Here is a 10,421-nt window from a genome sequence, read left to right on the forward strand (position 1 = left end):
GCTGGAAGGCGGGGAGCAAAAGCCTCAGCGCGGGAGGGGTCCCCGAGCTTCCTTCCCCCACAGCAGCGAGGAGCAAACTTGGCAGTTGGAAACTTTGCAGAGAGTGAGAGCGGAGTCAGCATTTATCTCTCCCGAGGAGGGCGGGGAGCAGCTGGCCCTAAGGTGGTCCCAGTCCAGGGCTCACTAGGACCGCCCTCTGCCTCTGTTTGGCTAGCACGAAAGCGATGACCTCAGGCCAGGTTTAAAGTTACAGGGCTGCAGCTGTGGGGGGCTGCCAGGGCTTGTGGAGGGCCCTGAGCCCCAACAGGAGGGAAAGGGGACGCAGGCAGTGAGCAATTTAGTTTTTAAAACATTTTATTTTATTATTGTGGGGGTTTTTTTGGTTTTTGTTTTTTTGGGTTTTTTTTGCTTTCTTTTGTTTTCGGAGTAAGGCACAAGCCTACGTTTTTCTTGTTAGGAGGAGTAAACTCTTCCTTGTGTGGCCAATAATTTTAGAACCAAGCATGGGATTGTTCTTGCAAATATTGAATTTGACGGCTTTCTTCAAAAGTGGCGGTCCTCATCTGGGTGGGCCCGGAGGCGGATCGGGCTGGTGGATCGCGCCTTGTCTGGGGGACCTGAGCAGGTGGGCTCTGGGGTCCTGGCTGCCTGAGAGAGATGGTGGGGACTTTCGGGGACTCCCTGGCTCTGGCAGTTTTAGAAAAAAGGCTGAGTTTGAGGTCTGCTTCTCCTCCCTTTGGATGTAGCGCTGTGGTGCTGGACGGATGGACAGATGGACGGCCGTGTGCCGTGAGTGAGGTGTCGTAGCCCAGGAATGTCAAAGGCCCCACCTGGTCACCAAATCTGTGTCCACTTCCAGCCGACACTCATCCTTTTTAATCCTGGAATTTGGACTCATGATCCCTGCTTTACTGGTTTAAGCCGTTTCTCAGGTACTGGATGTTAGCAATAGGCAAACTTGGTGTGTGTGTGTGTGTGTGTGTGTGTGTGTGTGTGTGTGTTACTTTTTTTCCTTCTGAACTGTAGACTGCCCCAAAGCTCCTGACTGGTATGAAAGTTGGTTATTTTCAGGTCCTCATCCCCAGACCCTGATTCCAAATTTATTTTGTCATAAGAATCACAAGGGGGAGGTTGCTTTAAAAGCTCAGATTCCTGGGCTCCACCCCCCAACTCCTTAAATCAGACCCTTTGGGAATTCACTTGTTAAACCAATGTAGAACTTTGTCCAGAGGCCTTGCTTCTCAAACACCAAGGTGAGACGCCTCAGTGCTGTTAGATGCAGGTGGGCTTCTGAGGGTCTGGGGTGGGGGAGATTCCACATTTCTAAAGGTCTAGGCAATGTCTTATCCTGGGGCTACAAGATAGGAGCTGAAACCTGACCTAAAGAGAGGGAAGGGACCCTGGGTCAAGGGGTTGAAAAGGTAAAGATAAAGGGATAGAGAAGATAACCTGACTGCCTCTCCCATCTTGTTAATAGATTATTATTACCGCATTACCAGGAATGTTTCTTCACAGACTGAATGATACATGTATCATCTGTTGAGCCTGTTAGATGGAGAAAAGATGCAAATCCACTCTAAAGAGAGGGAAAGAAAGGGAGGAAGAGCCCATCTTCACTTGGGAACAGGGGTGAAATGAAGCCTGTGTGGCAGGGATGGGTTAAATTCAGCTAGTTTGGAGGGGGGCTGGGGCTAGGTTACTACTCAAGGAGATGCCCCTCTCCCCACCCCCACTGCCAACCCTCTCCCCAGGGATGTGTCTAGACTCTACAAGTTTGGTCACCCGACCTTCTGGTGGATGATGGAGGAGGGAGAGGTGATAGAGAGTTGCAACCTGTTGGAGGCCATCCTGGGGCCGGGGAGAGGGGGAGGACCAGGGGAGTCTATGGACGTGGTCTAGGTGCTGTTGGTTTGAGTAACTGGGAAGAGTGGGCTACAGAAGCTGGTGAGGGACCTTCCTCAAAATGCAGACAGCACAGGAGGGACAGGAGACCCTGTCTCGGGCACAGGGGTAGGAGGCAGAGGTCATCTGAGTGACTCAAGGTTGGGCCAAGAAGCTGCAGTGAAGCATAATGGACCTGGCAGCCTGAGACCAGCCCAGATGAGGGGAAGAAGGAAGCAAGTAGAGTACACGCCGCAAGATGCCTCCAGTCTTTGAAATAGCTTGTGCTCCAAAAACAGTGACTGGTAAGATAATAGTGACATTTTCTCTGTTCACCAGGAACCAGAGCCCTGTGTCACTTAATCTTCAAAATACCCCTTGGGTTGAGAACACTGATAATACCCATTTTGTATATAAGGAACCTGTTTCCAAAGGGGTTTCCAGAACAAATGTGCATCAAATTTGTGTGAGGACTGGCTGGTTAGAATTAAGACACTGAGGGGCGGGGCGCCTGGGTGGCTCAGGCAGTTAAGTGGCCGACTTCGGCTCAGGTCATGATCTCACAGTTCTTTAAGTTCGAGCCCTGTGTTGGGCTCTGTGCTGACAGCTCAGAGCCTGGAGCCTGCTTCGGATTCTGTGTCTCCCTCTCTCTCTCTCTACTCCTCCCCAACTCGTGTTCTGTCGGTCTCTCTCTCTCACAAATAAATAAGCATTAAAAAAATTAAAAGAAAAAAGACACTGAAGGGCTCCTGGCTGGTTCAGTGAGTGCGTTGGTGGAGTGTGTGACTCTTTTTTTTTTTTTAATTTTTTTTTCAATGTTTTTTACTTATTTTTGGGACAGAGAGAGACAGAGCATGAATGGGGGAGGGGCAGAGAGAGAGGGAGACACAGAATCGGACGCAGGCTCCAGGCTCCAAGCCATCAGCCCAGGGCCTGACATGGGGCTCGAACTCACGAACCGTGAGATCGTGACCTGGCTGAAGTCGGACGCTTAACCGACTGCGCCACCCAGGCACCCCATGGAGTGTGTGACTCTTGATGTTGGGGTCCTGAGTTCGAGCTCTACATTGGGTGTAGAGCTTTCTTAAAAATAATTCACGGGGGGCGCCTGGGTGGCTCAATCGGTTGAGCGGCCGACTTCGGCTCAGGTCATGATCTCGCGGTCCGTGAGTTCGAGCCCCGCGTCGGGCTCTGTGCAGACAGCTCAGAGCCTGGAGCCTGTTTCAGATTCTGTGTCTCCCTCTCTCTGACCCTCCGCGTTCATGCTCTGTCTCTCTCTGTCTCAAAAATAAATAAACGTTAAAAAAAATTAAAAAAATATAATAATAATAATAATTAAGGGGTACCTGGGTGGCCCAGTCTGTTGAGCATCCGACTTCAGCTTAGGTCATGATCTCATGGTTCGTGGGTTTGAGCCCCACATCAGGCTCTGTGCTGACAGCTCAAAGCCTGGAGCCTGCTTCGGATTCTGTGTCTCCCTCTCTCCGCCTCTCCCTGCTCACACTCCGTCTCTATCTCTGTCAAAGAATGAATAAATATTAAAACATTTTTATTTATTTTTTTTAATTTTTTTTTTCAACGTTTATTTATTTTTGGGACAGAGAGAGACAGAGCGTGAACGGGGGAGGGGCAGAGAGAGAGGGAGACACAGAATCGGAAACAGGCTCCAGGCTCTGAGCCATCAGCCCAGAGCCTGACGCGGGGCTCGAACCCACGGACCGCGAGATCGTGACCTGGCTGAAGTCGGACGCTTAACCGACTGCGCCACCCAGGCGCCCCAAAACATTTTTTAAAAAATTAAAGGTTCAGTTACTGATCTGGGCCCCACTCCCCAATTTCTCATTGTAGGTCAAGGGTGGGGCCCAATAATTTGCATCTCTAACAAATTCCCAGGTGACCCTGCTGGCCCTGGGGCCCCTGGTTTGAGAACCACAGGTTTAGAGAAAACGCAAACAGTCCAGGGGCACCTGAAATGAGTGGGGGAACCGCTATTCCTCTCTTGCAGGACATGAGCTGTCTTGCTTAAGGCTCTAGAAGGAGAGGTCTGTATGTTGCTTTTAAGGAGCACAAAGCCCCCCGCCCAAGGGTGGGGTACCACAATGCACAAGGAGAAGATGCAAGGTCAGAGCACCCGCCATGGGACCCTGAACCATGAGGTTGCTGGAGAGAAGCTGTCAGGATCTCTCCTGCTCCCCGCATGCTCTGAGGCCTGTCCAGAGCCCCGGAGCTTCCCTCATGCTGCCTGGGAAGACCTCTCAAGCGTCTTCTCTTGCTTCTCAACACGCACTGCTCCGGGGCCAGGATACCACCTGAAATGGTAGCCGATGTCAAAGGCACCTCTGTGACTCAGGAATAAATCACGCACTTAGGTGGACGAGCAAAATGTATTTAGCAGCAAGGGGATGAGGTTGGGGGTGGGGAAGGCGGGTCGGGAGTGGTGTGGGACTGAAGGAGCGCACAGTAGCTTGGTTTGCTGGAAAGAGCCTCAGTGTTTTCGAATCAAACTTCAGCTCCATGGTGGCCTCTGGCCACACAAGTCTCAGTTTCTGCTTCTCTAAAATGGGTGTGTTATTCCTATTTTGGAAGGGTCTATGCACAGCCACGAGTGCGCCTGCTTTGATCGCCACGATGGCTGTTTCTGCCAGGCCCTGCCTGGTTCTCAGCCTCTTGAGTCCTCCAGTGCCCACCTGTGCCCACCTGTGCCCACCAGCCAGCCCCTACGTCAGAGGTTCTTGACATGGGCCCGATGGAACCGGTTCCTTTCCACCTTAGGACACCCAGCTGGATCAGTACATGAGGACCTGGCACCAGCTTGTTCTCTGTTAGGTCCAAGCCTCACCTTGGGCCTTGTTCGTCTCCTGGATCACTGTCCAGCTCCCTGGGCCCGAGGACCCCTCTGGGAAGTCAGATTATCCCCCCATCTCTACCCAGGAACTAGTGTTCCGCACCAGGATCCTACCTGGAGGCTGGATCCTGCCATTCCACACATGGTGGGAAGCTGGCTTGGATTCCTAGTTGCTAGAGCACCACCCTGCGCTCCCAGGAGCCTCCCCAATGCTGACCGCCCCTTCCTATTGTCAGAACCAAACTCATGCCCTAATTTAGTGGCGGGCATACCATTTTGCTGGCAGACCTTCAAAAGAATTTTGAGAAACTAGATACAATCATTTTTTTTAATGTTTCCTATTTATTTTTGAGAGAAAGAGAGAGTGTGAGCAGAGGAGGGGCAGAGAGAGAGACAGAGAGAGACAGAGAGAGAGAATCCCAAGCAGGCTCTGCACTGGGAGCCTGGGCTCGATCCAGGGCTCCATCCCACCCACGGTGAGATCATGACCTGAGCTGAATTCAAGAGTCAGGCACTTAACTGACTGAACCACCCAGATGCCCCATATACCCAATCATGTTTAACCACAGAATTAAATAAGTATACGTTTAGTGGGAGGTAGTCTATATTAAACACTTGATAAAAAGAAATAAGGTGAAGACTGACATGATTGGAAAAAATACTCATGGTATGTTTTGATGATATGAACTGAATATGTATTGGCATGGAAAATTATATAAAAATCTTATCTATGAATTTTAATCCATACATTTTGACATTTTTGATAGCAGATCCAGAAAACTTTCCTTAAAAGAATCCCTTAAAAGAATCAGCGTCACTAATATTCTTTTGTATTTATTTTTATTTTTCATTGTATGTATGTATTACGTAAATTCTATACCCAATGGGGGCTTGAACTCACGACCCTGAGGTCAAGAGTCACGTGCTCTACTGACTGAACCAGCCAGTAGAACATAATTATATATATAATAGAGTATAATAGAGTACACTCTATGTAGAGAGTATAATTATAACATATAATTGTAATGTTATAATAATCACAATTATGAATTATAAAAATATAAATTCATTACAGAAACCGTGGAAAACAGGAACATACAGAAATTATCCTATGTCCAGATTTCTTTGTGCATTTGTTTGCAACTTTTTTTTGACAAGGTTTCAACCCCTTGCTTTGTGTTTTGTCCTATTTGTTTCGTTATCTCTGTATTGAAAACGTTTGAATATTGGTTTTGTTCTGAATCCCTTGAGAGGAATGGAGATTATGGCCTCCAGCCCCGAACACCTGGGTGTGAATTCCCCAAGGACAAAGACATTCTCTCCTAGAGGCAGGAGGATTAGCAAAGTAAGAAACTTGATATGAATACCATACTATTCTCTAATCCACAGCCCATATTGAAATTTTGACAACTGTCCCAATAGTACCCTTTACAGGTTTGTTTGTTTTTTTCCCCAGAATCAAATCCAAAGCCACACGTGTCATCTGTCATCGTGTCATTGCACTTGACTGTCTTGTCTTCCCAAGATTCCAGAACACTGCTTTTCTTTGTCTTTCTTGAGCTTGATGCTTTTTGAAGACGGCAGGCTAGTTATCTTGCAGCGTGTCCCTTCCGTCTGGGTTCCTCGGATCTTTTCTCCTGATTATATTCAGGTATGCATTTTTGGCTGGAGGGCTGCAGAAGTGACCCTCAAGGGCCTCAAGGAGGAGGCAGAATGGTGGTTCCCAATGCAGTTGAGTGTTAACTTTGATCCCTGGGAGGGCCTTCTGATGCTGAATTCAGAACCCCCCAAGGTAGTCCCAGCTCCACCCTTCACAGGATGCATGCAAACCAGGAAAAACCAGTCTATATACACAGGCACCCCCGGGGCTAAAGATATTTTTTTTCCACCCCAGAAAATGCCCCATAGTAAGACTTGAGCTTGTAGAAGGAGCTGCGTTTTGTAAATGGAGAGGGGTTATTTGTGAAGATGCTGATTTATCCCTCCCTGTGGCTTTACAGGAAAATTTATGGATGCCGAGGATTTGAGAAGTTGCTCCCTTGCTGGGATGCCCCTGGGGAAGTCTGTGTGTGTCCCCAGTTTGAAAACTCCTGCCCTGTCCCTCTGCCTGGGTGGATCTCCTCCCAGCATTCCAGCCACCTCATCCCATCCTGATATAGTTGAAAGATTGAGCCCAATGTCTTCTAAGCTACGGTGCCCCCCCTGCCCCCTTGAGGATGTCATGAGCTCCCCGAAGCCAGGAGCTTACTGATACATTCATCTTCGATTTTATCTGACCTGCTGGGAGGGAGATCCTCCCCATCCAGGGCACACACACACACACACACACACACACACACTGTCCGGGCTCACCCCAGAGACTCAGTCAATGGCAGGTGATACACCACAGGCCAGTCTAATTCCAAGGACAAAACCAAGAGCAAAGGGGCGCCTGGGTGGCTCAGTCGGTTAAGCATCTGACTTCGGCTCAGGTCATGATCTCATGGTTTGTGAGTTTGAGCCCCACCTCAGGCTCTGTGCTGACAGCTGGAGCCCGCTTGGGATCTTCTTTGCCTCTCTCTGCCCCTCCCTCTCTTTTGCAAAAATAACATTAAAAAACAAAAAAAAGAGCAGGTGTTGATAGGGCGCCCAAGGGACTGGCTTCTTGGGATTTTCCAGGAAGGAGAAAGCCCTGGGGCGCTAAAGACACGTTTTACCCATTTCATCATTCTGTTTGGTCAAGCACTGCTAGCCATTCATGCTGCCACTCATTCACTATTGTAATTCATTGACTCACTCGTTCCAGAAACGCTCACTGATGCACGTGGCCTGCCCCGCGTGGCACTGCCGTGGGCATTCTGGTTGTGGTGCCAGGACTGTGACATTTCCCGCGTTTGGCTGGAGCTACCCCACCGACACGACCTGCCATCAGCCTCCTCGGGCCAAAGGTCCGCTTTCAGCGCCCTCCCCCCCATTTTGGTACAGGAGGGTTGACTCTTCTCTGCCCAGGCGGGGCCCTGTGTCTGTCTTGGGACAAGGAACAAGGTGTGTTGTTCCTTCTTTTCACTGGTCTATTAAAAGCATCAGGCTTTTGAGTGAAGCAATAAGGAGAACATTCAACTCTGTGAATCAACAGGCTTCTGTGTGCCTCGTCGTCCTGGGGAAGCCTTGGGCCTCTCCGCTGGGCACAGAGTGAGGTCCACAGACGCCAGGAGAATGGAGAGCTCGGACCTGGCCATTCCCCGTTTCACAGACTAAATTTGGTGCTGGTTTCACGGGGCACCAAAGAAATGCAAAAAGCACTCACTCAGGCCACTGGTAATTTTTTTTCCACAACAACAGACTGCTTATTTATATACAACCTCCCCCTGCCCAACCCCCTCCCCCAGCCCCAAAAGAGAAAAAAATTGGCTGAATCCACGAGTTGCTTTGAATTCAGGTATTTTGGATGGTTGGGAGGAGAGGGCCACTGATTACTTTCATGCGTTGGGAGCATAGTCAGTTTTTTGTTTGTTTTGTGTTCTGTTTTGTTTTATTATTATTATTTTTAATCAACACTGAGTTTTTAATGGACAGACAACCATCGGGGAGGAGGGAGGGTGGCGTTTTTTACAATTTAGACCTATGCACACAGAAAGCCCCTTTCATTGCTGTGTTCAGAGAGTCCTTCATTATGGAGACTCAGCACTGCTTGGAAAACAATCTGAATGAATGTGTCTCAGTGTGGGAGGCTGGGAAGTCGAGTAGGGACAGGGCTGGGAGGCTGGTGTTTATCTTACTGTTCTCTTCAAGGCTGGTGGCCCTGAAGACATCGGTCCTTGGCTTTCTCTCCCTCAGTTTCCCTGGGTGGAAACTGAAGCTTGGTGATGAAGCCCCTGTGTACCAGGAAAATCACTGACGTGTGAGGCGTAGCCGTGTGCTGAAGGCTTGAACGACCTCACCCTGCATTCCACCAGCTCCTGCTCGCACGCTGAGGGCAATGGCAGCAAACCCTCACCACGGACCTCATGCTGTCCCGCCGTCCTGGAGTCCCCTGCCCAGAGCTGCTGGTGGCTTTCCCCAAAGATGAGGCCAAGAGGACCAGAGGATGAGCCCCAGCCCTATATCCCTCCACTGGGCATAATCCCTATGGAACAGTCTGGCTTTTGTTGGTATTTTGGAATCTTTTGTTGAGGTCCCAAATCGGTTTTAATCATCACTGTTCAGGAATCTAATTCAAAAAATTCAGACGTTAGTGCCTGCCAAGAGGTGGGTTTGGCCATGACAGGAAAACAGGAAAAGGCTTAAAACTTAATAAAGCTGGAAGAAAACAACTTTAATGTCAGCAGTCTAATATCCAGAGCCCCTGCCCCCCATCCTGTCCTCAACTGCCTTTGGATAGAGCCAGGCATCCCGAGATGGGTGAGAGGCACAGAACAGTTTCTGGGAGATGTCATGAGAGGGATTTAACTGTTTTCCTTAGCAGAGCCGGGGAACCTGGTCACCTTTTTATTACTGGCACCAACAGCAGGAAGCTACAATACAGATGATTTATTCTTTCATTGAACAACTACCTACGGATCATCTGGCAGGGTGCCAGGCGGTGTCCTGAGCTCCAGGGACATGGCAGGGACAGGGCATCCAGGTGGCTGTTTCTGAGCCCTTTACATTCTGTGGGGGAGACAGATGATAGGTCCACAAGTAAATCCGGTAGGTAGGGGTGGTGGAGACTGTTATAAAAACAGTAAAAAAAAAAAAAAAAAAAAAAAAAAAACCTCAGAAAGGCAAAGAAGCAATCTTGCAAGTGAGGTTGGAAACCACCAAAGGCAGTGCTGACTCTCTGAGGTGACACACACCGACAGGAAAGTTTAAAGGACATCAATTTTCTTTTTTTTTTCTTTTTTTAACGCTTATTTTCTTTAGTTTTGAGACAGAGAGAGAGAGAGCACAAGTGGGAAGGGTCAGAGAGAAAGGGAGACACAGAATCCGAAGCAGGCTCCAGGCTCTGAACTGTCAGCACAGAGCCCGACGTGGGGCTTGAACTCACCAACTGTGAGACCATGACCTGAGCCAAAACCGAGAGTTGGACGTTCAACCGACTGAGCCACACAAGCGCCCCAAACATCAATTTTCAAATTCTCAGCTAACTTGTGTTCTCTTTGCCTACATGACTCTAACACGTTTTTCTTCCACTTTGCTGTAGAAAGACAAATCTGTTAATCACCCTTAATCGCACAATGATGCATGGCCTATAGGATGTAAAACCCCTGTAAGGGCGAAAAGATGACAATTCAAAACGATGGCAGATGCATGGTCTTCTTTAAGTAAAGTACTATAAGCCTATAGGAGAGCTTTATGTCTTTTTTGTCATATGGATATTTCCATGGAATGTGAAATCTAGTTTTAGAATTGGGGTTTTGGGGCGCCTGGGTGGCTCAGTCGGTTAAGCGTCCAACTTTGGCTCAGGTCATGATCTCGCGAGTTTGTGAGTTCGAGCCCCACGTCGGGCTCTGTGCTGACAGCTCAGAGCCTGGAGCCTGCTTCGGATTCAGTGTCTCCTTCTCTCTCTGACCCTCGCCTGTTCACACTCTGTCTCTCTGTCTCTCTGTCTCTCTCAAAAATAAATAAACATTAAAAAAAGATGGGGGTTTTCGGACCCAAGTTGGGTCATTCTGAATTCAGATATCAACAGTGATGACAATTTGATTTTATGACCTGGCCTCTTCCATATCCTGGC

This window comes from Lynx rufus, unplaced genomic scaffold, assembly GCF_022079265.1.
Source record: "Lynx rufus isolate CCGP_SWC_20201006 ecotype Redwood Valley unplaced genomic scaffold, mLynRuf1.p SCAF_2, whole genome shotgun sequence".
NCBI classification, from domain to species: Eukaryota; Metazoa; Chordata; class Mammalia; order Carnivora; family Felidae; genus Lynx; species Lynx rufus.